At 42.8% G+C, this 16,266-nt stretch overlaps 1 protein-coding gene across 3 annotated transcripts in view; it reads left to right on the top strand.

Annotated features, from left to right (window-relative positions):
- LOC123750759 (uncharacterized) overlaps nucleotides 1-16,266 on the top strand; it is a 184,151-nt gene that overhangs the window by 62,130 nt on the left and 105,755 nt on the right. The gene's annotated exons all lie outside the window — the stretch shown is intronic.

Genomic DNA, 16,266 nt, shown 5'->3' with positions numbered 1-16,266 from the left:
AGAGTTATTCAGCAAGCCTGACCTAACTAGAAGGTCTAGCAAATATTGAGGTGATAACCCATATGTAAAATAGTTGCTTGGATATGATGAACAATTTAAGATTATGGGCAGTGAAGAAGAAAACAGATAAATGACTGGCTAGGAGATGTGGACATTTTGCTCGAGGCGTGAGGCTCGTTTCTGGAGGGCTTTGACCTCACTTGAGGCCAGACATCGCAGGGGGAAAGCCGCGCTCCGTTGAGCTCCTGTCAGAATGGAACCCCTAGTGATATATTTCCAAGAGAAGAGAAGTGTGCAGACGTACAAGCTGTGGAATCGAGCTGGGGAAGTGTGGTCTCAAGTCCTGGGCGACGAGGAGTGTTTATTAAACCGCCCAGAGGCATTATTGTGGGCCGTGGAAGCGCCCTGACTAAGCTCCGTCAGAGGGAGGAGCGCCCTCGACGAGACAATCTGTGGTAAGCACGATTTAAGCCAGTTCATAGTGATTGCTTGTAGTTGGTCGTGTGCCCAGCGACAGTATCAATGTTTATTGATAAGTTAGACATGTTTTAATAAGGCAGAAGGCCTGAAATAAGAGAGTGGAGAGGGAGGAACATGGAGCGACATCCATCTCCTCTGAGCACTGGCAGGCAACTGAGGGAGCCTGGCTCCTGACGGTGGAAGACCCTCCCAGCGTGAGTGCGCCGCCGGGCAAGGTGGAGTATGGACCCGCCCAAAATGGGGGAGTCCACTCTTACAGTATATAGAGGACAGATAGAGGTTTGAGGCAAACATATTGTGTGATTATTTTTGTTTATGAGTTAAAGGGGAGACATTTTTATTGGAGTGTCGATGGGTTGCAGGTTTGTCTATGGGGAAGAAGTTGCTGAGAACTTCGAAGCCAGCACAGAGGGAGTAGTTGATGAGACTCCAAGGTAGTGGAGGCGAGGACCTCGAGCTGTGAGGAGAAACAGTGAAGAGGAGTGTCACGTGCTTCTGTAGAGGTGGTGAAGCACCATAGTTGCTCGAGGCAACTTCATGGTGTAGCAGCCAGGAGAGCTGTGGAGGACCCTAGCAGAAGGGTGAAGCACCGTAGTTGCTCAAGGAAAACTACATGGTGTAGCAGCCTGGAGGAGCTGCAGAGGATCCTGGTAGTTAAGCCCGGAAGAACCTGAAGAGAGCAGGGTAGTGAACTTCCAGAGGTGGAAGGGAAGTTCTGGTGGATTACTTGTAGGGAGTTGATAGTGTTTGATTGTCATTAGTGTGCAAGACGCAGTGAGAGGTGAGTGATTGTTGGCATTCTTATGTCAAGGAGTGTTTTATACTGAAGTTTAGAGTTACAGTCGTAGGCTGGATTACCTACGGATGTATGTGTTCTAGGACTGATAGAGTGATCGATTGATCATTGTTGTGTATCAAAGAACATTTATAATGATAGATGTTATTGCATTCACATGCTGATTTTCTTTGTACACATTTATAGATACATATATATATTCTCTTGCTGATGGTGCAACAGTGTATGTAGACTTGATCAACTTGAGGAGGTTGATAGTATCAGGTGGTGAACCAGGAGCTGGATACCACTTGATAAGCTGATGATAGAGTTCTGATGGTGTTGGAGTGCAACCTGATTGTAATAGTATAGAGTATAGGATTCATTATTATTATATGTGTGTATGTATTGTGTATGTGCTTCGTCCAGTAAATGTATTCCAATTTGCTGGTGTTTGCCTTTGTCCTAGTGAGGCTTCCCATGAAATAGTACAGAAGAAGAGAGAGAGAGAGAGAGAAAAAAAAAAAAAGAACCAAGAACCACTGCTGTGGACAGGGTAGAAGGTAATACTAATAAGTCAAAAGTGGATTGAGGAGATCATATCACCTAAGGAGAGAGTGGGGAGTCACAGCGGCTCGAGTGGGTGTGTGCACGTGACAACGAGGCTAAGTATTGGAGCCACATCCCCTAAACGTGTGACGTTGAGCCCCTCCCCAAGAGCCAGAAGCGCCATGGGTGATCTCCTGGTAAAGTATAAGCACTCTCCCAAATTTTGGGTTGGGTTGTCCATAGAGAAGGATCAACGACGACAACACAACCATCACACAAACTCTAATAGTTCCCTAGGCATGCTGGCTTAAGAAGTCTCTTTTCGCCACCTCCAATAGTTTAGCTGTGTGTACTCACCTAGTTGTACTCACCTAGTTGTGTTTGCGGGGGTTGAGCTCTGGCTCTTTGGTCCCGCCTCTCAACCGTCAGTCAACAGGTGTACAGATTCCTGAGCCTATTGGGCTCTATCATATCTACACTTCAAACTGTGTATGGAGTCAGCCTCCACCACATCACTTCCTAATGCATTCCATTTGTCAACCACTCTGACACTAAAAAAGTTCTTTCTAATATCTCTGTGGCTCATTTGGGCACTCAGTTTCCACCTGTGTCCCCTTGTGCGTGTTCCACTTGTATTAAATAGACTGTCTTTATCTTCCCTATTAATTCCCTTCAGAACCTTGAATGTGGTAATCATGTCCCCCCTTACTCTTCTGTCTTCCAGCGAAGTGAGGTTTAATTCCCGTAGTCTCTCCTCGTAGCTCATACCTCTCAGCTCGGGTACTAGTCTGGTGGCAAACCTTTGAACCTTTTCCAGTTTAGTCTTATCCTTGACTAGATATGGACTCCATGCTGGGGCTGCATACTCCAGGATTGGCCTGACATATGTGGTATACAAAGTTCTGAATGATTCTTTACACAAGTTTCTGAATGCCGTTCGTATGTTGGCCAGCCTGGCATATACCGCTGATGTTATCCGCTTGATATGTGCTGCAGGAGACAGGTCTGGCGTGATATCAACTCCCAAGTATTTTTCCTTCTCTGACTCCTGAAGAATTTCCTCTCCCAGATCATTCTCCCAGATGTTACCTTGTATCATGCCTCCTGCTCCCTACAACTATCTTCATTACATTACATTTGGTTGGGTTAAACTCTAACAACCATTTGTTCGACCATTCTTTCAGCTTGTCTAGGTCTTTTTGAAGCCTCAAACAGTCCTCTTCTGTTTTAATCCTTCTCATAATTTTAGCATCGTCCGCAAACATTGAGAGAAATGAATCGATGCCCTCCGGGAGATCATTTACATATATCAGAAACAAGATAGGACCGAGTACAGAGCCCTGTGGGACTCCACCGGTGACTTCACGCCAATCGGAGGTCTCACCCCTCACCGTAACTCTCTGCTTCCTAATGCTTAGATACTCCCTTATCCACTGGAGCACCTTTCCAGCTACACCTGCCTGTCTCTCCAGCTTATGTGCCAGCCTCTTATGCAGTACTGTGTCAAAGGCTTTCTGACAATCCAAGAAAATGCAGTCCGTCCAGCCCTCTCTTTCTTGCTTAATCTTTGTCGCCTGATCGTAGAATTCTATCAAGCCTGTAAGGCAAGATTTACCCTCCCTGAACCCATGTTGGTGATTTGTCACGAAGTCCCTTCTCTCCAGATATGTTACCAGGTTTTTTCTCACGATCTTCTCCATCACCTTGCATGGTATACAAGTCAAGGACACTGGCCTGTAGTTCAGTGCCACTTGCCTGTCGCCCTTTTGTATATTGGGACCACATTCGCCGTCTTCCATATTTCTGGTAGGTCTCCCATCTCCAGTGACTTACTACACACTATGGAGAGTGGCAAGCAAAGTGCCTCTGCACACTCTTTCAGTATCCATGGTGAGATCCCATCTTGACCAACAGCCTTTCTAACATCCAGATCCAGCAGGTGTCTCTTGACCTCCTCTCTCGTAATTTCGAACTCTTCCATCCCGCCTGGTTTACCTCCCTTTCTCCTAGCACAGTGACCTCACCTTGTTCTATTGTGAAGACCTCCTGGAACCTCTTGTTGAGTTCTTCACACACCTCTCTGTCATTCTCTGTATACCTGTCCTCGCCTGTTCGAAGTTTCAATACCTGTTCTTTCACTGTTGTTTTCCTTCTGATGTGACTGTGGAGTAGCTTTGGTTCGGTCTTGGCTTTGTTTGCTATATCATTTTCAAAACTTTTCTCTGCTTCTCTTCTCACCCTGACGTACTCATTCCTGGTTCTCTGGTATCTCTCTCTGCTTTCTGGTGTTCTGTTATTCTGGAAGTTCCTCCACGCCCTTTTGTTCAGTTTCTTCGCTTCCATACATGCCCTATTATACCATGGATTCTTCTGTTGCTTCTCGGATTTTTCCCTTTGGGCCGGGATGAACCTGTTTACTGCCTCCTGACACTTTTGGGTAACATAGTCCATCATACCCTGTACAGACGTATCTCTGAGGTCTGTGTCCCTAGGTATTTCACTTAGGAAACTTCTCATCTGTTCATAATTTCCCTTTCGGTATGCCAGCCTTTTGATTCCTAGTTCTTTTTTGGGGGAGATAAGTCCTCGCTCTACCAGGTACTCAAAGTTCAATACACTGTGGTCACTAATTCCCAAGGGCACTTCCATCTTAACTTCTCCTATATCCCACTCATTTAGGGTAAATATCAAATCAAGGATTGCTGGTTCATCTTCTCCTCTCATTCTTCTTGGTTCTTTGATGTGCTGGCTTAGAAAGTTTCTTGTTGCCACGTCCAGCAGCTTAGCCCTCCATGTTTCTGGTCCTCCATGCGGGTCTCTGTTTTTCCAATCTATCTTCCCATGGTTGAAGTCTCCCATAATTAGTAGTCCAGATTCATTCCTGCTAGCAACAGAAGCTGCTCTTTCTATTATGTTAATGGTGGCCATGTTGTTTCTATCATATTCCTGTCTAGGTCTTATGTCATTTGGTGGTGGATTATATATGACTACGACTATAATTTTTTTCCCTCCATTTGTTACGGTACCTACTATGTAGTCACTGTGTGTGTGTGTGTGTGTGTGTGTGTGTGTGTGTGTGTGTGTGTGTGTGTGTGTGTGTGTGTGTGTGTGTGTGTGTGTGTGTGTGTGTGTGTGTATGTACTCACCTAGTTGTGTTTGCGGGGGTTGAGCTCTGGCTCTTTGGTCACATCAATCAACAGGTGTACAAATTCCTGAGCCTATTGGGCTCTATCATATCTACACTTGAAACTGTGTATGGAGTCAGCCTCCACCACATCACTTCCTAATGCATTCCATTTGTCAACCACACTGACACTTAAAAAGTTGTTTCTAATATCTCTGTGGCTCATTTGGGCACTCAGTTTCCACCTGTGTCCCCTTGTGCGTGTGCCCCTTGTGTTAAAAAGCCTGTCTTTATCTACCCTATCAATTCCCTTCAGAATCTTGAATGTGGTGATCATGTCCCCCCTAACTCTTCTGTCTTCCAGCGAAGTGAGGTTTAATTCCCATAGTCTCTCGTCGTAGCTCATACCTCTCAGCTCGGGTACTAGTCTGGTGGCAAACCTTTGAACCTTTTCCAGTTTAGTCTTATCCTTGACTAGATATGGACTCCATGCCTGGGCTCCATACTCCAGGATTGGCCTGACATATGTCGTATACAAAGTTGTGAATGATTCTTTACACAATTTTCTAAATGCCGTTCGTATGTTGGCCAGCCTGGCATATGCCGCTGATGTTATCCTCTTGATATGGGCTGCAGGAGACAGGTCTGGCATGATATCAACCTTACCTTGAGGTTACCTTGAGGTGCTTCCGGGGCTTAGCGTCCCCGCGGCCCGGTCGTCGACCAGGCCTCCTGGTTGCCGGACTGATCAACCAGGTTGTTGGACGCGACTTCTCGCAGCCTGACGTATGAGTCAAAACCTGGTTGATCAGGTATCCTTTGGAGGTGCTTATCCAGTTCTCTCTTGAACACTGTGAGGGGTCGGCCAGTTATGCCCCTTATGTGTAGTGGAAGCGTGTTGAACAGTCTCGGACCTCTGATGTTGATAGAGTTCTCTCTCAGAGTACCTGTTGCACCTCTGCTTTTCAACGGGGTTATTCTGGGTTATACTGCACATCCTGCCATGTCTTCTGGTCTCATGTGATGTTATTTCTGTGTGCCGGTTTGGGACCAGCCCCTCTAATATTTTCCACGTATAAATTATTATGTACCTCTCCCGCCCGTGCTCAAGGGAGTACAGATTTAGACTCTTTAGTCGGTCCCAATAGTTTAGATGTTTTACTGAGTGGATTCTAGCAGTAAAGGATCTCTGCACGCTCTCCAGGTCAGCAATTTCTCCAGCTTTGAAACGGGCTGTCATTGTGCAGCAGTACTTCACTCTAGGAAGCACAAGCGTTTTGAAAAGTATCATCATCGGTATAGCATCTCTAGTGTGAAAAGTTCTTGTTATCCAACCTGTCATTTTTCTTGCAGTTGTGACGGCTACTTTATTGTGTTCTTTAAAGGTAAGGTCTTCCGACATGAGTACACCCAGATCCTTTACATTGCCTTTCCGTTCTATGTTATGATTTGCCTGAGTTTTGTACGTGGTTTCCGTTTTTATATTTTCGTTTTTTCCATAGCGCATGAGCTGGAACTTATCTTCGTTAAACACCATATTATTTTCTGTAGCCCATAGAAAGACCTGATCTACATCTGACTGGAGGTTTGCCGTGTCCTCTATGTTACCTACTCTCATGAAGATCCTAGTGTCATCTGCAAAGGATGATACAGTGCTATAGATTGTGTTCTTGTCTATGTCCGATATGAGGATGAGAAAAAGTACTGGAGCAAGCACAGTACCCTGGGGGACTGAGCTCTTCACGGTTGATGGGCTGGATTTTATTTTGTTGACTAACCAAGTCTATCAACCCCCAAGTCTTTTTCTTTCTCTGACTCCTGAAGAATTTCCTCACCCAGATGATACCTTGTATCTGGCCTCCTGCTCCCTATACCTATCTTAATTACATTACATTTGGTTGCGTTAAATTCTAACAAGAATTTGTTCGACCATTCCTTCAGTTTGTCTAGGTCTTCTTGAAGCTTCAAACAGTCCTATTCTGTCTTAATCCGTCTCATAATTTTGGAATCGTCCGCAAACATTGAGAGAAATGAATCTATACCCTCCGGGAAATCATTTACATATATCAGAAACAAGATAGGACCGAGTACAGACCGCTGTGGGACTCCACTAGTGACTTCATGTCAATCTGAGGTCTCACCCCTCACCGTAACTCTCTGCTTCCTATTGCTTAGGTACTCCCTTATCCACTGGAGCAGTTTACCAGCTACACCTGCCTGTCTCTCCAGCTTATTATTTACCAGCCTTTTATGCGGTACTGTGTCAAAGGCTTTCCGACAATCAAAGAAAATGCAGTCCGCTCAGCCCTCTCTTTCTTGCTTAATCTTTGTCACCTGGTCGTAGAATTCTATTAAGCCAGTCAGGTAAGATTTACCCTCCCTGAACCCATATTGGCGGTTTGTCACGAAGCCCCTTCTCTCCAGATGTGCTACCAGGTTTTTTCTCGCGATCTTCTCCATCACCTTGCATGGTATACAAGTCAAGGACACTGGCCTGTAGTTCAGTGCCTCTTGCCTGTCGCCCTTTTCGTAAATTGGGACCAAATTCCCCCTTCTTCCATATTTCTGGTAGGCCTCCCGTCTCCAGTGCCTACTATACACAATGGAGAGTGGCAAGCAAAGTGCCTCTGCACACTCTTTCAGTACCCATGGCGAGATCCCGTCTGGACCAACAGCCTTTCTAACATCCAAGAGACACCTGCTGGATCTGGATGTTAGAAAGGCTGTTGGTCCAGACGGGATCTCGCCATGGGTACTGAAAGAGTGTGCAGAGGCACTTTGCTTGCCACTCTCCATAGTGTATAGTAGGCACTGGAGACGGGAGACCTACCAGAAATATGAAAGAAGGGGAATTTGGTCCCAATTTACGAAAAGGGCGACAGGCAAGAGGCACTGAACTACAGGCCAGTGTCCTTGACTTGTATACCATGCAAGGTGATGGAGAAGATCGCGAGAAAAAACCTGGTAGCACATCTGGAGAGAAGGGGCTTCGTGACAAACCGCCAATATGGGTTCAGGGAGGGTAAATCTTACCTGACTGGCTTAATAGAATTCTACGATCAGGTGACAAAGATTAAGCAAGAAAGAGAGGGCTGAGCGGACTGCATTTTCTTTGATTGTCGGAAAGCCTTTGACACAGTACCGCATAAAAGGCTGGTAAATAATAAGCTGGAGAGACAGGCAGGTGTAGCTGGTAAACTGCTCCAGTGGATAAGGGAGTACCTAAGCAATAGGAAGCAGAGAGTTACGGTGAGGGGTGAGACCTCAGATTGACATGAAGTCACTAGTGGAGTCCCACAGGGGTCTGTACTCGGTCCTATCTTGTTTCTGATATATGTAAATGATTTCCCGGAGGGTATAGATTCATTTCTCTCAATGTTTGCGGACGATTCCAAAACTATGAGACGGATTAAGACAGAATAGGACTGTTTGAAGCTTCAAGAAGACCTAGACAAACTGAAGGAATGGTCGAACAAATTCTTGTTAGAATTTAACGCAACAAAATGTAAAGTAATTAAGATAGGTATAGGGAGCAGGAGGCCAGATACAAGGTATCATCTGGAAGAGGAAATTCTTCAGGAGTCAGAGAAAGAAAAAGACTTGGGGGTTGATAGACTTGGTTAGTCAACAAAATAAAATCCAGCCCATCAACCGTGAAGAGCTCAGTCCCCCAGGGTACTGTGCTTGCTCCAGTACTTTTTCTCATCCTCATATCAGACATAGACAAGAACACAATCTATAGCACTGTATCATCCTTTGCAGATGACACTAGGATCTTCATGAGAGTAGGTAACATAGAGGACACGGCAAACCTCCAGTCAGATGTAGATCAGGTCTTTCTATGGGCTACAGAAAATAATATGGTGTTTAACGAAGATAAGTTCCAGCTCATGCGCTATGGAAAAAACGAAAATATAAAAACGGAAACCACGTACAAAACTCAGGCAAATCATAACATAGAACGGAAAGGCAATGTAAAGGATCTGGGTGTACTCATGTCGGAAGACCTTACCTTTAAAGAACACAATAAAGTAGCCGTCACAACTGCAAGAAAAATGACAGGTTGGATAACAAGAACTTTTCACACTAGAGATGCTATACCGATGATGATACTTTTCAAAACGCTTGTGCTTCCTAGAGTGAAGTACTGCTGCACAATGACAGCCCGTTTCAAAGCTGGAGAAATTGCTGACCTGGAGAGCGTGCAGAGATCCTTTACTGCTAGAATCCACTCAGTAAAACATCTAAACTATTGGGACCGACTAAAGAGCCTAAATCTGTACTCCCTTGAGCACGGGCGGGAGAGGTACATAATAATTTATACGTGGAAAATATTAGAGGGGCTGGTCCCAAACCGGCACACAGAAATAACATCACATGAGACCAGAAGACATGGCAGGATGTGCAGTATAACCCAGAATAACCCCGTTGAAAAGCAGAGGTGCAACAGGTACTCTGAGAGAGAACTCTATCAACATCAGAGGTCCGAGACTGTTCAACACGCTTCCACTACACATAAGGGGCATAACTGGCCGACCCCTCACAGTGTTCAAGAGAGAACTGGATAAGCACCTCCAATGGATACCTGATCAACCAGGTTTTGACTCATACGTCAGGCTGCGAGAAGCCGCGTCCAACAACCTGGTTGATCAGTCCGGCAACCAGGAGGCCTGGTCGACGACCGGGCCGCGGGGACGCTAAGCCCCGGAAGCACCTCAAGGTAACCTCAAGGTAAGGTTGATATCATGCCAGACCTGTCTCCTGCAGCCCATATCAAGAGGATAACATCAGCGGCATATGCCAGGCTGGCCAACATACGAACGGCATTCAGAAAATTGTGTAAAGAGTCATTCACAACTTTGTATACGACATATGTCAGGCCAATCCTGGAGTATGGAGCCCAGGCATGGAGTCCATATCTAGTCAAGGATAAGACTAAACTGGAAAAGGTTCAAAGGTTTGCCACCAGACTAGTACCCGAGCTGAGAGGTATGAGCTACGACGAGAGACTATGGGAATTAAACCTCACTTCGCTGGAAGACAGAAGAGTTAGGGGGGACATGATCACCACATTCAAGATTCTGAAGGGAATTGATAGGGTAGATAAAGACAGGCTTTTTAACACAAGGGGCACACGCACAAGGGGACACAGGTGGAAACTGAGTGCCCAAATGAGCCACAGAGATATTAGAAACAACTTTTTAAGTGTCAGTGTGGTTGACAAATGGAATGCATTAGGAAGTGATGTGGTGGAGGCTGACTCCATACACAGTTTCAAGTGTAGATATGATAGAGCCCAATAGGCTCAGGAATTTGTACACCTGTTGATTGATGTGACCAAAGAGCCAGAGCTCAACCCCCGCAAACACAACTAGGTGAGTACTAGGTGAGTACACACACACACACACACACACACACACACACACACACACACACACACACACACACACACACACACACACACACACACACACACACACACACACACACACACAAACACACATACACACACACACACACACACACACACACACACACACACACACACACACACACACACACACACACACACACACACACACACACACAGTGACTACATAGCAGGTACCGTAACAAATGGAGGGAAAAAAATTATAGTCGTAGTCATATATAATCCACCACCAAATGACATAAGACCTAGACAGGAATATGATTGAAACAACATGGCCACCATTAACATAATAGAAAGAGCAGCTTCTGTTGCTAGCAGGAATGAATCTGGACTACTAATTATGGGAGACTTCAACCATGGGAAGATAGATTGGAAAAACAGAGACCCGCATGGAGGACCAAAACATGGAGGGCTAAGCTGCTGGACGTGGCAACAAGAAACTTTCTAAGCCAGCACATCAAAGAACCAACAAGAATGAGAGGAGAAGATGAACCAGCAATCCTTGATTTGATATTTACCCTAAATGAGTGGGATATAGGAGAAGTTAAGATGGAAGTGCCCTTGGGAATGAGTGACCACAGTGTATTGAACTTTGAGTACCTGGTAGAGCGAGGACTTATCTCCCCCAAAAAAGAACTACGAATCAAAAGGCTGGCATACCGAAAGGGAAATTATGAACAGATGAGAAGTTTCCTAAGTGAAATACCTTGGGACACAGACCTCAGAGATACGTCTGTACAGGATATGATGGACTATGTTACCCAAAAGTGTCAAGAGGCAGTAAACAGGTTCATCCCGGCCCAAAGGGAAAAATCCGAGAAGCAACAGAAGAATCCATGGTATAATAGGGCATGTATGGAAGCGAAGAAACTGAACAAAAGGGCGTGGAGGAACTTCCGGAATAACAGAACACCAGAAAGCAGAGAGAGATACCAGAGAACCAGGAATGAGTACGTCAGGGTGAGAAGAGAAGCAGAGAAAAGTTTTGAAAATGATATAGCAAACAAAGCCAAGACCGAACCAAAGCTACTCCACAGTCACATCAGAAGGAAAACAACAGTGAAAGAACAGGTATTGAAACTTCGACCAGGCGAGGACAGGTATACAGAGAATGACAGAGAGGTGTGTGAAGAACTCAACAAGAGGTTCCAGGAGGTCTTCACAATAGAACAAGGTGAGGTCACTGTGCTAGGAGAAAGGGAGGTAAACCAGGCGGGATGGAAGAGTTCGAAATTACGAGAGAGGAGGTCAAGAGACACCTGCTGGATCTGGATGTTAGAAAGGCTGTTGGTCAAGATGGGATCTCACCATGGATACTGAAAGAGTGTGCAGAGGCACTTTGCTTGCCACTCTCCATAGTGTGTAGTAAGTCACTGGAGATGGGAGACCTACCAGAAATATGGAAGACGGCGAATGTGGTCCCAATATACAAAAGGGCGACAGGCAAGAGGCACTGAACTACAGGCCAGTGTCCTTGACTTGTATACCATGCAAGGTGATGGAGAAGATCATGAGAAAAAACCTGGTAACATATCTGGAGAGAAGGGACTTCGTGACAAATCACCAACATGGGTTCAGGGAGGGTAAATCTTGCCTTACAGGCTTGATAGAATTCTACGATCAGGCGACAAAGATTAAGCAAGAAAGAGAGGGCTGGACGGACTGCATTTTCTTGGATTGTCGGAAAGCCTTTGACACAGTACTGCATAAGAGGCTGGCACATAAGCTGGAGAGACAGGCAGGTGTAGCTGGTAAGGTGCTCCAGTGGATAAGGGAGTATCTAAGCAATAGGAAGCAGAGAGTTACGGTGAGGGGTGAGACCTCCGATTGGCGTGAAGTCACCGGTGGAGTCCCACAGGGCTCTGTACTCGGTCCTATCTTGTTTCTGATATATGTAAATGATCTCCCGGAGGGCATCGATTCATTTCTCTCAATGTTTGCGGACGATGCTAAAATTATGAGAAGGATTAAAACAGAAGAGGACTGTTTGAGGCTTCAAAAAGATTTAGACAAGCTGAAAGAATGGTCGAACAAATGGTTGTTAGAGTTTAACCCAACTTAATGTAATGTAATGAAGATAGTTGTAGGGAGCAGGAGGCATGATACAAGGTAACATCTGGGAGAATGATCTGGGAGAGAAAATTCTTCAGGAGTCAGAGAAGGAAAAATACTTGGGAGTTGATATCACGCCAGACCTGTCTCCTGCAGCACATATCAAGCGGATAACATCAGCGGTATATGCCCAACCTGTCCTCTTAAAAAGAACGTCAACATTTGCCGTTTGACTCTACGGCTGTTTTTGGACGTTATTTTGTGTAAAACTACGTCTATTATCGCTTCCATGGACTATCTCTTGTTATACAATGAAATACCACACTCTTATTATTCTATAACTCACTGACTATGCTCTGATATTTGTTCTTCAAGTAAAAATATATATATTTTTGCCTTAATTAGGCCATAATCCAGAAAATTCCAGCCTATCGATCTTTATATTTAGGAAAACATCTAATAAATTTGGAAATGAATTTTTCGTTTGCCGACAGTTTCCTGTTACTATTTAACCCTCCATGCTTTAATGTCGCTGGTCATTGTGACTTTCCCAGGATTTATATAGGTTTCGTAGTAGCATTTAGTGAGACTACAGTAATTTAACGAATGGGAAACCTCTATAGTTGTCGTAAATTAATAATAATCATTTATCAAATAATAAATTAGCAAACATATGCAACATTTTATGTTACGACTTTTCGGGTAGGCCGTTCTGTTTGTTTACAATCCCAATGGTTCAAAATACACAATACTTTTAATATATAAGTGACTAAGTATGCTCTAATATATGGTCCTCAATGAAAATTATCGTTTTTTTTGTTAATTTGTCCATAATGAATAAGATTCCTTACTGTTGATCTTTATATTAAGAAAAACATCTAAACAAATTGGTATTGTGTTTTCGTTCAGATAAAGTTTCCAGATACAATTTCCTAGTTATCAATTAATGTAGGTGGTTATTTTAATTCGCGGCTACCAGGGGCTTTCTCCCATTATACAATATAAATGTACTCACTAACTATTCTCTGGTATCTGTTCTTCAAGTAAAATTACCTATTTTTTTGTTTAATTAGTCCATAATTCATAAAATTCCTTCAGGTCGATCTTTATATTTAGGAAACCATCTAATCAATTTGGAATTTAATTTTTCGTTCACCTACAGTTACCAGCTACTATTTCATTGTTATATTTTATGTCGCTGGTCATTACGATTTTCCAAGAATTTAAACAGCTAAACAGCAAGTAGCATCTTGTTAGAGTACAGGAATTTACCTATGGAGAACCTCGATAGCTGCCGAAAATTATTAATGATTATATATGTAATTTAAAATAATGAATTATATACCATTTCTTATGTTACGTCTTTGGCGGGTAGGCGGTTCTGCGGGTTTACAACCGAATTGTTTAAAAATCACACTATTTTAAATGTATGAGTCACTAGTATGCTCTGATATATGTTCTGCAATGAAAATAAAGATTGTTTTGTTGTTAATTACTCCATAAATGTGTAATGTGTTAATTCAGTCTAAAATCTTTTTGCAACGTTTATATGCGATATACGTAGCTGGAAACTACCTAATATTTAAAAATAATAGTTACAACATTCTATTAATATATAATGTTGAAATAAATATCACACAAAGTCTGTATATCTGTTTTCAGATGTCTTACAAATTTTCTTTTAAAATAGTATTAATGATTTTTATGAATCTTCAGTAAAAATTATGTTAATTATTATTAATCTAATTGTTATTATTTTAAGTAAAAGAATTGCAAGTATTCGAATAACCACGGGTCTCTGTTTGTGTATGAATGCACGGATTTGTTTTTGTTATGAGATGGACGCCTTAGAAAGCATGGTGTAGGCCACCTGTGGCTCGCATCCGATCCCACGATCGTCGTCGCCCCTAAATCAACACAACAGGTATTTAGTATTTACGATTATAATAAGTAATATTTCTTTTATAATAATATTGCAGCAGGTGGTGTAGTGGTAGGACACTCGCCTGGCGTTCCGCGAGCGCTATGTCATGGGTTCGTATCCTGGCCGGGGAGGATTTACTGGGCGCAGTTCCTTAACTGTAGCCTCTGTTTAACGCAACAGTAAAATGTGTACTTGGATGAAAAAACGATTCTTCGCGGCGGGGATCGTATTCCAGGGTCCTGCCCGAAACGCTACTCGTACTAGTGGCTGTACAAGAATGTAACAACTCTTGTATATATCTCAGGTTAGGGGCTAGGCATTTACACTCTTAGGTCAGCAAACTAGCTAGAAGGTTAGACCATTAGACTCCACTGGTCAATCGGGGCCCTGCATGACTCAGCTTATCCTAACCTAGCCCAGCTTAAACCTTCTTAGCATAGTTCATTATAGCTGTGCATAGTGCTTGCACAGTCTTGCTTATCCTAGTTTACCTCTTCCTAGCCTACCGTAGCCAAGCCTATCCCAGTATACCCTTACCTAGTCTTGCCTTGCTTTTAAACATGACCAGTCCTTCCTACCCTAGCCAAGCCCTGACCAGCTTAGCCAAGCCAATCCCTGCCTAGATTTAGCATAGCCTTGCCTTTTTATTAATATATAGAGGGTACCACCTCTGGTTGAGTTTGTAGGAACCCTCCACTTGTCAGACCATAGAGAAATGATTTTTTTTTAATTTAATTTATATAAAAAATATATCTATATTTATATATATATATATATATATATATATATATATATATATATATATATATATATATATATATATATATATATATATATGTCGTACCTAGTAGCCAGAACGCACTTCTCAGCCTACTATGCAAGGCCCGATTTGCATAATAAGCCAAGTTTTCATGAATTAATTGTTTTTCGACTACCTAACCTACCTAACCTAACCTAACCTAACTTTTTCGGCTACCTAACCGAACCTAACCTATAAAGATAGGTTAGGTTAGGTTAGTTAGGGTTGGTTAGGTTTGGTCATATATCTACTTTAATTTTAACTCCAATAAACAAAATTGACCTCATACATAATGAAATGGGTAGCTTTATCATTTCATAAGAAAAAAATTAGAGAAAATATATTAATTCAGGAAAACTTGGCTTATTAGGCAAATCGGGCCTTGCATAGTAGGCTGATAAGTGCGTTGTGGCTACTAGGTACGACATTATATATATATATATATATATATATATATATATATATATATATATATATATATATATATATATATATATATATATATATATATATATATGTGTGTGTGTGTGTGTGTGTGTGTGTGTACTCACCTAGTTGTGCTTGCGGTGGTTGAGCTCTGGCTCTTTGTCCCGTATGTATTTATTCATATATATATATATATATATATATATATATATATATATATATATATATATTTTATATATCATGCCTGAAATGCTGCGTGTACTAGTGGCTTTACAAGATAGTTCTCATAAAGATAGCATTTTGTGGTTATTCTCTATATCTGGTTTACCTAACAGTAAATAAGTACCTGGGAGTTAGACAGCTGCTATGGGCTGCTTCCTAGGGATGTGTGTGTGTGTTTGTATTCATGTTGAATTTTACAAAGTAGGAAGAGATGTTTGTAAAAAAAAAATCAAATATTTTTGAAAGTATAAATAGATTTGATATTTTTCTTTAATTGTTTATTTCTGCTGTCTCGCCTCCTTTATAAAATGGCATCATTCTTGCTTTTTTAAGGATATCAGGAAAAGTAAGGCACTCGAGAGATTTGTTAACTCCTTTCTAGTGTTGCCTAGCCCAGCCCAGCCTAGACAAGGCAGGCTGGGCATCCTAGCCTAACGCAGCTTAGCCCCCACCTACATGTAGCATCCCAGTCCATCCTAAGTGA

Source organism: Procambarus clarkii, chromosome 61 (genome assembly GCF_040958095.1).
Source record: "Procambarus clarkii isolate CNS0578487 chromosome 61, FALCON_Pclarkii_2.0, whole genome shotgun sequence".
Lineage (NCBI taxonomy): Eukaryota > Metazoa > Arthropoda > Malacostraca > Decapoda > Cambaridae > Procambarus > Procambarus clarkii.
This window is presented reverse-complemented; position numbering and strand designations above follow the sequence as displayed.